General features: G+C 45.1%; 1 long non-coding RNA gene across 1 annotated transcript in view; it reads right to left on the bottom strand.

Annotated features, from left to right (window-relative positions):
• LOC147875166 (uncharacterized) overlaps positions 1-14,566 on the bottom strand; it is an 81,076-nt gene that overhangs the window by 2,292 nt on the left and 64,218 nt on the right. The window lies entirely within an intron of this gene.

The raw sequence follows: 14,566 nt of genomic DNA, 5'->3' as shown, positions 1-14,566 counted from the left end.
GAGAATGTAACGTGCAACGGGGACTGTCGTGCTGTGATTGGCAGTTAACGTGCATCTGCTCCTTATGCCCTGATGCTAGGAAAGTGAAAGTTTGAAGGTTGTTCCACCAAACAGCTGACAAAGCTCGCATGCATCAAGTGATATTGCCAAGTCTGCTGCTGTATTTTGTATTCCCACATGTAGCACTTCGTGCAATCAAAATCAAATTCTCAAATATGACATGCATCCAGTGTATTTACAAACAATTTTTTTAAAAAGAGGTGCATATAGTATTTGGATAAATATGGTATTTTTTTACTTCTTATATTCTGAAGTACACTGACTATCTGTTCCATCCAGAGAAAGAAAACAAAGCTTTTTAGTAGTTGTTGCAGATGTTTTATGCACTCGCAGTCTGATTTTTTATCTCTCTTGGATTGTAATTATTGCATGTTGGTTTTGCAGCTCATAATAAAACTTTTAACATCATCTTTCCCAGAAAATGTTTAAGAGTGTTTAAAAAAATATATTTGTATTAATTTAATTTTTGCTTATTTAAAGAGCTGTATGCCTTATTACTCGTGCCAAATATAGAACATGAGTTTACAAAAGGAGAGAAGATTTTGTTAGATCTTAATTACATATTGAAAAATCAACATTAAAACTTTTAACTCTCTTAGTCTTGTACAACTTTGGCTTTTGGGGATGAGCCGTGTGGAATGTTGAAAATCATTTGTTTTGACAAAACATTTGAGTAGTCATCTTCAGAATGACTTGCATCCGCCATCCAATCTTCTAACTTTCCCACCCTTTCTCAGAATATTTTTGTTTGTGTTTTAGAGGTATTTAAATAAATAGTTTTTATTTATTCATTTAAGTGAGATGAATGCTCAGTTTTATAAATTGAATACATCACATTTGAGTTTAAATATTATTTAATTGAAAATGCAAATGATATGAACATTTTAATTATTCATGTTAGTATTAAGTAAGGGGCACTCCATATGAAATCAACACATGGATGTGGCATCACTGTCAAAGAATTTAATGACTCTTGTCGATCGTAATGTGTGATACCTTATGAAGTAATATACAGTCATTCAGCATCCTAGATATCATTTCACAGATATAAATTTTTGGAAGGTGTATACAAGAGAAAAGTGTCTGGTATGTTATTTTCAAAAAGTTAACCCTCTAGTAACTCAGAAACCTTTATTTTTACTGTAAATTATAGATCTATGAGAATGTTTTTAGGGCATATTTATGTGAGTGTTGTTAGCCAGTTTGAGTATGTAATTTAGTTGAAATGAGTCACTGCCTGCAGTCCCATTTTCAAAAGATTGCCTTTGATATCTGCTCTTGTAATTGCCTCCCACATTTATTCTATTTTATTGTGTGGCTGGATTTTCCCTTACTTCAGTTCTCATGACAATACACATCATCCTCTGATATCAGGAAAACCTCACTCTGATAGTCACTGTCCAGCAACTCACGGTCTATGCTAGATCCAGACTGCACACACAGACTCTGCAAGCGATGCCCTCTGCATCACGCCCTCTCTCCCACACGCATTCATTACCTGGTCTCTGCCGGACTTGGTCTTTGCAGACAGGGTGATACGGAGACAGGATCGTGCAGAGACCGGGTCCGTCAGAGAGAAGGTGTCAGAGACCTGGTCCGTCAGAGAGAGGGTTTGTCAGACTCCCGAGTCCGGAAGACACACGTTTTGGCAGGTATCGGGTGGGGAGAATTTTGAAAGAAATTCAAATTTTACAAAATTTTCAAAAAAATGAGAAAATGATGGAAATTGTCCAAAAAACGCACAAAACTAAACATTTTGAGAATTTTCAAATTCAATTTTTTTTCAAATATTTCGAAATTTGTTGGTTTTGTGCGCTTTTTATACAATTTCCAGCATTCTTTGATTTTTCGAAAATTTTGAATAATTTGACAAGTTTTTCAAAATTCTCCACATCCGAACATCACCAGATCACAACTCTGATAGTCTCGGTCCAGCTACACACGGTCTCTGATAGACCAGACTCTGCGCACACAGACTCTGCAAGCGTTGGCCTCTGCATCACGCGCGCTCCCCCTGACGCAGTCTCCATCACCCAGTCTCTGCTGGACTTGGTCTTAGCAGACAGGGTGATACGGAGACAGGATCGTGCAGAGACCGGGTCCGTCAGAGAGAGGGTGTCAGAGACCGAGTCCGGAAGATAGGTTTTGGCAGGTATCGGGTGGAGAGAATTTCGAAAAAAAAAATCAAATTTTACAAAAATTTTCAAAAAGTAAAAAAATGGTGGAAATGGTCCAAAAAACGCACAAAACTAAAGAAATTTGAGAATTTTTGACTTCCAAATATTTCGAAATTATTTAGTTTTGTGCGCTTTTTAGACAATTTTCAACAAATTTTGATTTTTTGAAAATTTTGAATATTCAAAATTTTCCACATTCGAACATTACCAGATCACTTCTATGATAGTCTCAGTACAGCCCCACACGGTCTCTGCTAGACCCAGACACTGCGCACACAAGAGAGAGAGAGAGACAGAGGAAATTGGTGAGGGGAGAAGTAAGAGACACTTCGATTTCAGGGGGAGGAAAGAGCATCTTATAGTTAGAAGGTCCCCAGGCATTGCCCGCTCGTGCTTCTGTTAAGGATAAAGAAAGAGTGAAGACGTTAGAGCGGTAATTGGCAGAAAAGACGGAATTTTGTATTAGAGAAGGCTGAGGCTATTAATTTGACTGCAAGCGTTGCCCTCTGCATCACGCGCTCTCTCCCGCACGTATTCTCCATTACCCGGTCTCTGCCGGACTTGGTATTTGCAGACAGGGTGATACGCAGATCGCATCGTGCAGAGACTGGGTCCGCCAGAGAGTGTGTGTATCAGAGACCAGGTCAGTCAGAGAGAGGGTGTATCTGAGACCGATTCCGCAAGACACAAGTTTAGGCAGGTAACGGGTGGGGAGAATTTTAAAAAATGTATCAAATTTTACAAAATTTTAAAAAAGTGAAAAAATGCTGGAATTTGTGCAAAAAGCGCACAAAACTAAAAAAAATTGAAAATTTTAAACTGCAAATTTTTGGTTCTGTGCGCTTTTTAGACAATTACCAGCACTTTTTGAATTTTCGAAAATTTTGAATAATTTAAATATTTTTTCAAAATTCTCCCCATTCGAACATCACCAGATCACTCCTCTGATAGTCTCTGTCCAGCCACACGGTCTCTGCTAGACCGAGACCCTGCGAACAGACTCTGCGTTTTCAAAATATTTTAGTTACTTTCGCCTTTTACGCCATTTAGAACCTTTTTAATTTTTTAAAAGTTTTCAAAAAATTTACAATTTTCGAAAAATAAAAAAGTGCTGGAAAGTGTCCAGAAAGCGCACAAAACTTAAAAAAATCGAGAAATTTCAACTTCAAAATTTTTTTGAACTATTTCAAAAATTTTGGGTTTTTTGTGCTTTTTAGTCAATTTCCAGCATTTTTTTGAATTTTCAATTTTTTTTATAAATTTAAAAAAACTCGAATTTTTTCCCATCCTGTACCTACGAGAAACGACGAATAACACCCTGTCTCTGCCAGACTCAGTCTGTGCAACACCCAATATCTGACAGTTTTAATCTCTGCTTCACACAGTCCCTGCTGGACGCTGTCTCTGCCGGACCCAGTGTGTGCAACACCCAGTCTCATCTATTCTTGATCTCTGTTTCACACGGTCTCTGCCAGACTCGGTCTCTGCCGTGGTCAGTCTGTGCAACACCCACTCTGCCAGCCTCGTTCTCTGGCTGGACTCCGTCTCTGCCTCACGCGGGCTCTGAAGACCACGCACTTGCAAAGACGAGCCGTCACAGGACGCGTCGTACAGAGCTGGATCCTAGAGAGACAGAGTCCGGAAAAGGCCGTGTTCGTCAGAGACGGTAAGACAGAGAATGGATGGCAGAGACCGGGTCACGCAGAGAGCGAGTCCGGCGTATAAGCATGGGTGGAAAGTCATTTAAAAAAACATTTTTTTCAAAATTTTCGAAAATCATAAAATATAGGAAGATGCCCAAATGGTGCACAAAACTAACAATTTTTGAAAAATTCCGACTTCGACTTCTTTTCGAAAATTGTTAGTTACTTTTGCCTTTCACGCCATTTAGAAACTTCTATAATTTCTTAAAAATTTGCAAAAATATTTCAAATTTTCTTAACATTTTCGAAAAATCAAAAAGTACTGGAAATTGCCCAAAAAGCGTACAAAACAAAAAATTGAAAAATATCACTTTCGAAAATTTTCAAAAAGTTCACTTTCACAATGTTTTCAACATTTTAATTTTTTTTGGTTTCATGCGCTTTTCAGACAATTTCCAGCAATTTTTGATTTTTCGAAAATTTTGAAAATTCTCAACTTTTTTCGAAAGTCTGCCCAAGAGATGCATGCCAGCCTCGGCGAATGCCTTACAATGTCTCTGCCGCACTCGGCCTCTATCTCTCCCGATTGCTGGCTGCCTCGGTGTCTGCAGCAACCGGCCTGTGCAGGACACGATGTGTGACCGACCGTATCTCGGTCTCTCTGCCTTAAGTTTTGTCTGCAGGACGGCTTTTCAGAGACGGCACGTGAGAGACCGTGTTAGGCCAAGACCGCGCTCTTCAGAGACACAATACACCAGCAACAGTCCAACAGCGACCGGTTCTTCAAGGCATCCGGTTTGGTTTTGTGCGCTTTTCAGACAATTTCCAGCATTTTTCGAAAAATTTTCAATTTTTTTTCAAAGATCTCATGAAGAGATGCATGCCAGTCTCCGTGAATGCCACATCCTGTTTCCCGGACTCGGCCTCCATCTCACCCCGTTACTGCCTTCCTCGTCTGAGCCAACCGGCCTCTGCAACACTCTTGTCTCTGCAGGTCCGCGTGTCTCACGTGTTGTCTTCCGCACCTGGGCTTCTCAGAGACGGCATGTCACAGCCGTGTCTTACAGAGACCGGTCCGTGCAGAGCCCGAGACATGCACAGACCGAATTCCTCAGAGACAGACTACATCATAAACAGTTCGAGAGGGACCGCTGCCGCAACGTATCAGGTGGTGGAATTCCGAAAACTTTCAAAATTTTCAAAAATGCTGGAAATTGTCCAAAAAGCGCACAAAACCAAAAAAATTTGAAAAATTTTACTTTCAAATTTTTTTTCAAAATTTTCAAAAATTTTCGATTTTGTGCACTTTTCAGACAATTTCCAGCATTTATCGATTCTTCGAAAAAATTTCAAATTTTTTTCAAAGATCTCATGAAGAGATGCATGCCAGTCTCATTGAATGCCACATTCTGTTTGCCGGCCTCGGCCTCTATCTCACCCCGTTACTGCCTTCCTCGTCTGAGCCAACCGGCCTCTGCAACACTCTTGTCTCTGCAGGTCCGCATGTCTCACGTGTTGTCTTCGGCACCTGGGCTTCTCAGAGACGGCATGTCACAGCCGTGTCTTACAGAGACCGGTCCGTGCAGAGCCCGAGACATGCACAGACCGAATTCCTCAGAGACAGACTACATCATAAACAGTTCGAGAGGGACCGCTGCCGCAACGTATCAGGTGGTAGAATTTTGAAAATTTTCAAAATTTTCAAAAATGCTGGAAATTGTCCAAAAAGCGCACAAAACCAAAAAAATTGAAATATTTCACCTTCAAATTTTTTTCAAAATTTTCAACCTTTTTTGATTTTGAGCGATTTCAGACAATTTCCAGCATTTTTCGATTTTTCGAAAAATTTTGAAATTTTTTTCAAAGATCTCATGAAGAGATGCATGCCAGTCTCGGTGAATGCCACATTCTGTTTGCCGGCCTCGGCCTCACTCACCCCGTTACTGCCTTCCTCGTCTGAGTCAACCAGCCTCTGCAACACTCTTGTCTATGCAGGTCCGCATGTCTCACTTGTCTTCGGCACCTGGGCTTCGTACAGACGGCATGTCACAGCCGTGTCTTACAGAGACCGGTCCGTGCAGAGCCTGAGACATGCACAGACCGAATTCCTCAGAGACAGACTACATCATAAACAGTTCGATTGGGACCGCTGAAGCAAACGTATCAGGTGGTAGAATTTTGAAAATTTTGAAAATATTCAAAAATGCTGGAATTTGTCCAAAAAGCGCACAAAACCAAAAAATTTCACTTTCAAATTTTTTTCAAAATTTTCAACTTTTTTGAATTTTGTGCGCTTTTCAGACAATTTCCAGCATTTTTCGATTCTTCGAAAAATTTTCAAATTTTTTTCAAAGATCTCATGAAGAGATGCATGCCAGTCTCGGTGAATGCCACATTCTGTTTGCCGTACTCGGCCTCCATCTCACCCCGTTACTGCCTTCCTCGTCTGAGCCAACCGGCCTCTGCAACACTCTTGTCTCTGCAGGTCCGCATGTCTCACGTGTTGTCTTCGTCACCTGGGCTTCTCACAGACGGCATGTCACAGCCGTGTCTTACAGAGACCGGTCCGTGCAGAGCCCGAGACATGCACAGACAGAATTCCTCAGAGACAGATTACATCATAAACAGTTCGAGAGGGACCGCTGCCGCAACGTATCAGGTGGTAGAATTTTGAAAATTTCAAAATATTCAAAAATGCTGGAATTTGTCCGAAAAGCGCACAAAACCAAAAAAATTGAAAAATTTTCAACTTTTTGATTTTGTGCGCTTTTCAGACAATTTCCAGCATTTTTCGATTTTTCGAAAAATTTTCAAATTTTTTTCAAAGATCTCATGAAGGGATGCATCCCAGTCTCCGTGAATGGCACATCCTGTTTGCCGGACTCGGCCTGCATCTCACCCCGTTACTGCCTTCCTCGTCTGAGCCAACCGGCCTCTGCAAACACTCTTGTCTCTGCAGGTCCGCGTGTCTCACGTGTTGTCTTCCGCACCTGGGCTTCTCAGAGACGGCATGTCACAGCCGTGTCTTACACAGACGGGTCCGTGCAGAGCCCGAGACATGCACAGACCGAATTCCTGACAGACAGACTACATCATAAACAGTTCGAGAGGGACCGCTGCCGCAACGTATCAGGTGGTAGAATTTTGAAAATTTTGAAAATATTCAAAAATGCTGGAATTTGTCCAAAAAGCGCACAAAACCAAAAAATTTCACTTTCAAATTTTTTTTTCAAAATTTTCAACTTTTGTTGATTTTGTGCGCTTTTCAGACAATTTCCAGCATTTTTCGATTTTTCGAAAAATTTTGAAATTTGTTTCAAAGATCTCATGAAAAGATGCTTGCCAGTCTCCGTGAATGCCACATCCTGTTTGCCGGACTCGGCCTCCATCTCACCCCGTTACTGCCTTCCTCGACTGAGCCAACCGGCCTCTGCAACACTCTTGTCTCTGCAGGTCCGCATGTCTCACGTGTTGTCTTCGTCACCTGGGCTTCTCACAGACGGCATGTCACAGCCGTGTCTTACAGAGACCGGTCCGTGCAGAGCCCGAGACATGCACAGACAGAATTCCTCAGAGACAGATTACATCATAAACAGTTCGAGAGGGACCGCTGCCGCTACGTATCAGGTGGTGGAATTTTGAAAATTTTGAAAATATTCAAAAATGCTGGAAATTGTCCAAAAAGCGCACAAAACCGAAAAAATTTGAAAAATTTCACCTACAATTTTTTTCAAAATTTTCAACTTTTTTTTATTTTGAGCGCTTTTCAGACAATTTCCAGATTTTTCGATTTTTCGAAAAATTTTGAAATTTTTTTCAAAGATCTCATGAAGAGATGCATGCCAGTCTCGGTGAATGCCACATTCTGTTTGCCGGACTCGGCCTCCAACTCACCCCGTAACTGCCTTCCTCGTCTGAGCTAACCGGCCTCTGCAACACTCTTGTCTCTGCAGGTCCGCATGTCTCACTTGTCTTCGGCACCTGGGCTTCTCACAGACGGCATGTCACAGCAGTGTCTTACAGAGACCGGTCCGTGCAGAGCCCGAGACATGCACAGACCGAATTCCTCAGAGACAGACTACATCATAAACAGTTCGAGAGGGACCGCTGCCGCAACGTATCAGGTGGTGGAATTCCGAAAACTTTCAAAATTTTCAAAAATGCTGGAAATTGTCCAAAAAGCGCACAAAACCAAAAAAATTTGAAAAATTTTACTTTCAAATTTTTTTTCAAAATTTTCAAAAATTTTCGATTTTGTGCACTTTTCAGACAATTTCCAGCATTTATCGATTCTTCGAAAAATTTTCAAATTTTTTTCAAAGATCTCATGAAGAGATGCATGCCAGTCTCGGTGAATGCCACATTCTGTTTGCCGGCTTCGGCCTCTATCTCACCCCGTTACTGCCTTCCTCGTCTGAGCCAACCGGCCTCTGCAACACTCTTGTCTCTGCAGGTCCGCATGTCTCACTTGTCTTCGGCACCTGGGCTTCTCACAGACGGCATGTCACAGCAGTGTCTTACAGAGACCGGTCCGTGCAGAGCCCGAGACATGCACAGACCGAATTCCTCAGAGACAGACTACATCATAAACAGTTCGAGAGGGACCGCTGCCGCAACGTATCAGGTGGTGGAATATTGAAAATTTTGAAAATTTTCAAACATGCTGGAAATTGTCCAAAAGCGAACAAAACCAAAATTTTTTTTGAAAAATTTCACTTTCAAAATTTTCAACTTCTTTGATTTTGTGCGCTTTTCAGACAATTTCCAGCATCTTTCGATTTTTCGAAAAATTTTCAAATATTTTTCAAAGATCTCATGAAGAGATGCATGCCAGTCTCGTTGAATGCCACATTCTGTTTGCCGGACTCGGCCTCCAACTCACCCCGTTACTGCCTTCCTCGTCTGAGCCAACCGGCCTCTGCAACACTCTTGTCTTTGCAGGTCCGCATGTCTCACGTGTTGTCTTCGGCACCTGGGCTTCGTACAGACGGCATGTCACAGCCGTGTCTTACAGAGACCGGTCCGTGCAGAGCCTGAGACATGCACAGACCGAATTCCTCAGAGACAGACTACATCATAAACAGTTCGAGAGGGACCGCTGCCGCAACGTATCAGGTGGTGGAATTTTGAAAATTTTGAAAATTTTCAAAAATGCTGGAAATTGTCTGAAAAGCGCACAAAACCAAAATTTTTTGAAAAATTCTGAATTCAAAATTTTTGTCGAAAATTTGTAGTTTTCTTCGCGATTCACGCCATTTGCAGCCATTTGCAGCCATTTTTAATTTTTTTTAAAATTTCGACAATTCTTGAGAAATTTCAATTTTTCCGAAAATTTTCGAAAAATCCAAAAACGTGGGAAATCGCCCAAAAAGCGCACAAAACTAAGAATTTTTGAAAATTTTCAACTTTTAATTTTCTTTCGAATTTTCCGAAATTTTTTGGTTTTGTGCGCATTTCAAAGCGTTTGCAGCGTTTTTCGATTTTTCGATAAATTTAAAATTTTTCAAAATTCCACCACCTCATGCGTCGCGAAACCGGGCTCTCTCGGACTGTTTCTGATGTAAAAGTCACTTGTCCCAAGTCTTGAGAAGTCACTTGTCCCAAGTCTTATGAAGTCACTTTTCCCAAGCCTTGAGATATCACTTCTCCCAAGCATTGAGTAGTCACTTGTCCCAAGCATTGAGAAGTCACTTGTCAGAAGCCTTTAGAAGTCACTTGTCCCAAGCCTTGAAAAGTCACTTGTCCCAAGCCTTGAGAAGTCACCTGTCACAAGCCTTGAGAAGTCACTTATCCCAAGCCTTGAGAAGTCACTTGTCCCAAGCCTTGAGAAGTCACCTGTCCCAAGCCTTGAGAAGTCATTTGGTCCAAGCCTTGAGAAGTCACTTGTCCCAAGCCTTGAGAAGTCACTTGTCCCAAGCATTGAGAAGTCACTTCTCCCAAGCATTGAGAAGTCACTTGTCCCAAGCCTTGAGAAGTCACTTGTCCCAAGCCTTGAGAAGTCACTTGTCCCAAGCCTTGAAAAGACACCTGTCCCAAGCCTTGAGAAGTCACCTGTCCCAAGCCTTGAGAAGTCATTTGGTCCAAGCCTTGAGAAGTCACTTGTCCCAAGCCTTGAGAAGTCACTTGTCCCAAGCCTTGAGAAGTCACTTGTACCAGGTCTTGAGAATTCACTTGTCCCAAGCTGCGGAGGCCGGATGGCGGGAACAACGAGGCAAGAAGAAACAGGGTGAGATAGAGGCTGTCTCCGGCAGAGACAGCATGTGGCATTCACAGAGACTGGCATGCATCACTTGAGACGTTGGAAAAAAATTGAAAATTTTCAAAATTTTCGTAAAATCAAAAAATGCTGGAAATTGTCTGAAAAGCGCACAAAACTAAAATTTTTTGAAAAATTCTGTATTCAAAATTTTTGGCGAAAATTTCTAAAAATTTTAGTTTTCTTCGCGTTTCACGCCATTTGTAGAAATTGTTAATTTTTTTAAAATTTCGACAATTTTTGAAAATTTTCAAAGAGAAATTTCAATGTAAGACTTGAGGTTCTCACAGCGGTGAATATGAAGATTTCTGTCTTCTGGGTTATTGCGCTGTGTAGTCTGGTCGATGTTAACCAACGTTTCAGAGGTCATACTGCCTCCGTCATCAGGGCGATGAATATGCCAATAGGGTGTGAGGAGTTGGATTTTATAGGCAGGGACGTGAAAGGTGTAGCCTGCCCCGAGCCAATGGGAGCAGGTATGGGAGTGGACCAATGGTAGCACGTGGGCGAGGGTGGGAGAGGGAGAGAAAGTAGAGAGAGAAAGGTGAGTGTAGTTGTATGGATAAAGGCCCTGAAAGGGGCCGAGTTACTGGTCTGGTTGGTTCTGGCGGCGCACTCTTGCTCGTTCTCGGAGTCCTCGGAGTGTGTGGATCAGAGGCTTCCAGGACCGGCTCAGGTGAAGTCCATCTTCCCTGTTAAAGTTATCAGGATGAAGTTCGATCTCGATGGCTTCCCTGATTAACCGGTCCATGTAGCCGGTTTTTGAGGAGAGGATAGAAGTGTCCTCTAGCTGTATCTTGTGCTCCAAGTTGAAGCGGTGTTCAGCAACCGCAGATTTCTCGGGCTGCCCGAGCCGGATGTGGCGTTCGTGCTCCTTGATCCTGGCCTCAACGGAACGGCCTGTCTGGCCGATGTAGACTTTTCCGCACTCGCAGGGAACTCTGTATACGCCAGGCGTCTTCAGTCCTAGGTCGTCCTTTACCGGCCGGAGAAAACTGGGAATTTTCTTTGGCGGAAGACCAACAGACTTGATGTCGTGCCTGGCCAGCAACCTGCTTATGCGGTTGAAGGTCGTCCCGACGTAGGGCAGGAAGGCAACCGAGGCTGGTTTTTCAGTAGGCGGTGGCAGCCTCGCAGGCGGATTGAGAGCTTTCTGAATCTGACGGTTGCTGTACCCGTTTTTCCTGAAGGTGGTGGTGAGTGCCTCCAGTTCACTCTGTAGGCTGTCGTGGTCGCAAAGGGCTTTAGCCCTGTGTACCAGGGTCGAGAGCACGGCCTGTTTGTTGGACGGGTGGTGATGGGAATTGGAGTTGAGGTAAAGGTCGGTATGGGTTGGTTTCCGGTACACCTTGTGGCCTAATGAGCCGTCAGGTTTCCGGTGAATGTCTATGTCGAGGAATGGGAGATGGCCGTCCTTTTCAGTCTCCATGGTGAACTGGATGCTCTCGTGAATGCTGTTGAGGTGGCTGAGGAACTCCGCGAGCTTGTCAGGGCCGTGGGGCCAGATGACAAACGTGTCGTCTACGTAACGGAACCAGCAGAGGGGCTTGAAGGTCGCCCCGTCCACCGCCATTTCTTCAAAGTTCTCCATGTAGAAATTGGCGATGACAGGTGATAGTGGGGAACCCATAGCCACCCCGTCGGTCTGTTCGTAGAACCGGCCGCCGAACTTGAAATATGAAGAGGTTAGTACCAGGTGGAACAGCCTCAAGACGTCGCCATCGAAGTGCCGTTCCAGGAGACGTAGGGCATCACCAACGGGTACCATGGTGAAGAGGGACACGACATCGAAACTAACCATGATGTCCCCAGGACCCACGCGGAGCGACTTGATAGTATTGATGAATTCGGTGGAGTTCTTCACGTGACGTGGAGAGTGCCCCACCAATCCACCGAGTAGTCCCGCGAGATATTGGGCGAGCCGGTAGGTTGGAGCGCCGATGGTGCTTACGATGGGCCTGAGGGGAGCTCCTTCCTTATGGATCTTGGGTAGCCCATACAGTCTAGGGGGCCTCGAACCCTGGGGCCGTAGTTTTTGGATGACCTCCTCTGGAAATGAACACTTCTTGAGAAGGAGGTTGGTCTTCCTTTCAACGGCTTCCGTAGGGTCCTTAGACAGTAGCCTGTACGTAGGGGCTTCCAGAAGGGCTCGGATCTTCCCGTTGTAGTCGTCAGTGCTGAGGACAACCGTCGCGCTACCCTTGTCTGCCGGGAGGACCTGTGGAAGCAGCCGAGGAGGTCCGGCAAGAAACCGTGCGGATCCTGAGAGCCTCCAAGAAGCCGAAAGACAATCTGTCCGGAGCTGAAAGGAGAGCTCTCCGAGCACTGCGGAATAACGCGGACCTCACGGTCCTCCCGGCAGACAAGGGTAGCGCGACGGTTGTCCTCAGCACTGACGACTACAACGGGAAGATCCGAGCCCTTCTGGAAGCCCCTACGTACAGGCTACTGTCTAAGGACCCTACGGAAGCCGTTGAAAGGAAGACCAACCTCCTTCTCAAGAAGTGTTCATTTCCAGAGGAGGTCATCCAAAAACTACGGCCCCAGGGTTCGAGGCCCCCTAGACTGTATGGGCTACCCAAGATCCATAAGGAAGGAGCTCCCCTCAGGCCCATCGTAAGCACCATCGGCGCTCCAACCTACCGGCTCGCCCAATATCTCGCGGGACTACTCGGTGGATTGGTGGGGCACTCTCCACGTCACGTGAAGAACTCCACCGAATTCATCAATACTATCAAGTCGCTCCGCGTGGGTCCTGGGGACATCATGGTTAGTTTCGATGTCGTGTCCCTCTTCACCATGGTACCCGTTGGTGATGCCCTACGTCTCCTGGAACGGCACTTCGATGGCGACGTCTTGAGGCTGTTCCACCTGGTACTAACCTCTTCATATTTCAAGTTCGGCGGCCGGTTCTACGAACAGACCGACGGGGTGGCTATGGGTTCCCCACTATCACCTGTCATCGCCAATTTCTACATGGAGAACTTTGAAGAAATGGCGGTGGACGGGGCGACCTTCAAGCCCCTCTGCTGGTTCCGTTACGTAGACGACACGTTTGTCATCTGGCCCCACGGCCCTGACAAGCTCGCGGAGTTCCTCAGCCACCTCAACAGCATTCACGAGAGCATCCAGTTCACCATGGAGACTGAAAAGGACGGCCATCTCCCATTCCTCGACATAGACATTCACCGGAAACCTGACGGCTCATTAGGCCACAAGGTGTACCGGAAACCAACCCATACCGACCTTTACCTCAACTCCAATTCCCATCACCACCCGTCCAACAAACAGGCCGTGCTCTCGACCCTGGTACACAGGGCTAAAGCCCTTTGCGACCACGACAGCCTACAGAGTGAACTGGAGGCACTCACCACCACCTTCAGGAAAAACGGGTACAGCAACCGTCAGATTCAGAAAGCTCTCAATCCGCCTGCGAGGCTGCCACCGCCTACTGAAAAACCAGCCTCGGTTGCCTTCCTGCCCTACGTCGGGACGACCTTCAACCGCATAAGCAGGTTGCTGGCCAGGCACGACATCAAGTCTGTTGGTCTTCCGCCAAAGAAAATTCCCAGTTTTCTCCGGCCGGTAAAGGACGACCTAGGACTGAAGACGCCTGGCGTATACAGAGTTCCCTGCGAGTGCGGAAAAGTCTACATCGGCCAGACAGGCCGTTCCGTTGAGGCCAGGATCAAGGAGCACGAACGCCACATCCGGCTCGGGCAGCCCGAGAAATCTGCGGTTGCTGAACACCGCTTCAACTTGGAGCACAAGATACAGCTAGAGGACACTTCTATCCTCTCCTCAAAAACCGGCTACATGGACCGGTTAATCAGGGAAGCCATCGAGATCGAACTTCATCCTGATAACTTTAACAGGGAAGATGGACTTCACCTGAGCCGGTCCTGGAAGCCTCTGATCCACACACTCCGAGGACTCCGAGAACGAGCAAGAGTGCGCCGCCAGAACCAACCAGACCAGTAACTCGGCCCCTTTCAGGGCCTTTATCCATACAACTACACTCACCTTTCTCTCTCTACTTTCTCTCCCTCTCCCACCCTCGCCCACGTGCTACCATTGGTCCACTCCCATACCTGCTCCCATTGGCTCGGGGCAGGCTACACCTTTCACGTCCCTGCCTATAAAATCCAACTCCTCACACCCTATTGGCATATTCATCGCCCTGATGACGGAGGCAGTATGACCTCTGAAACGTTGGTTAACATCGACCAGACTACACAGCGCAATAACCCAGAAGACAGAAATCTTCAGAAATTTCAATTTTTCCGAAAATTTTCGAAAAATCGATAAACGTGGGAAATCGCCCAAAAAGCGCACAAAAATAAGAATTTTTGAAAATTTTCAACTTTTTATTTTCTTTCGAATTTTCCGAAAATTTTTGGTTTTGTGCGCATTTCAGAGCGTTTGCAGCG

The sequence above is a fragment of the Zootermopsis nevadensis genome, unplaced genomic scaffold (genome assembly GCF_977971745.1).
Source record: "Zootermopsis nevadensis isolate Lab colony 2312 unplaced genomic scaffold, Znev_1.0 Znev_ptg000001l, whole genome shotgun sequence".
Lineage (NCBI taxonomy): Eukaryota > Metazoa > Arthropoda > Insecta > Blattodea > Termopsidae > Zootermopsis > Zootermopsis nevadensis.
The sequence above is the reverse complement of the archived record's forward strand: the minus strand, read 5'-3'. Positions and strand labels throughout refer to the sequence as shown.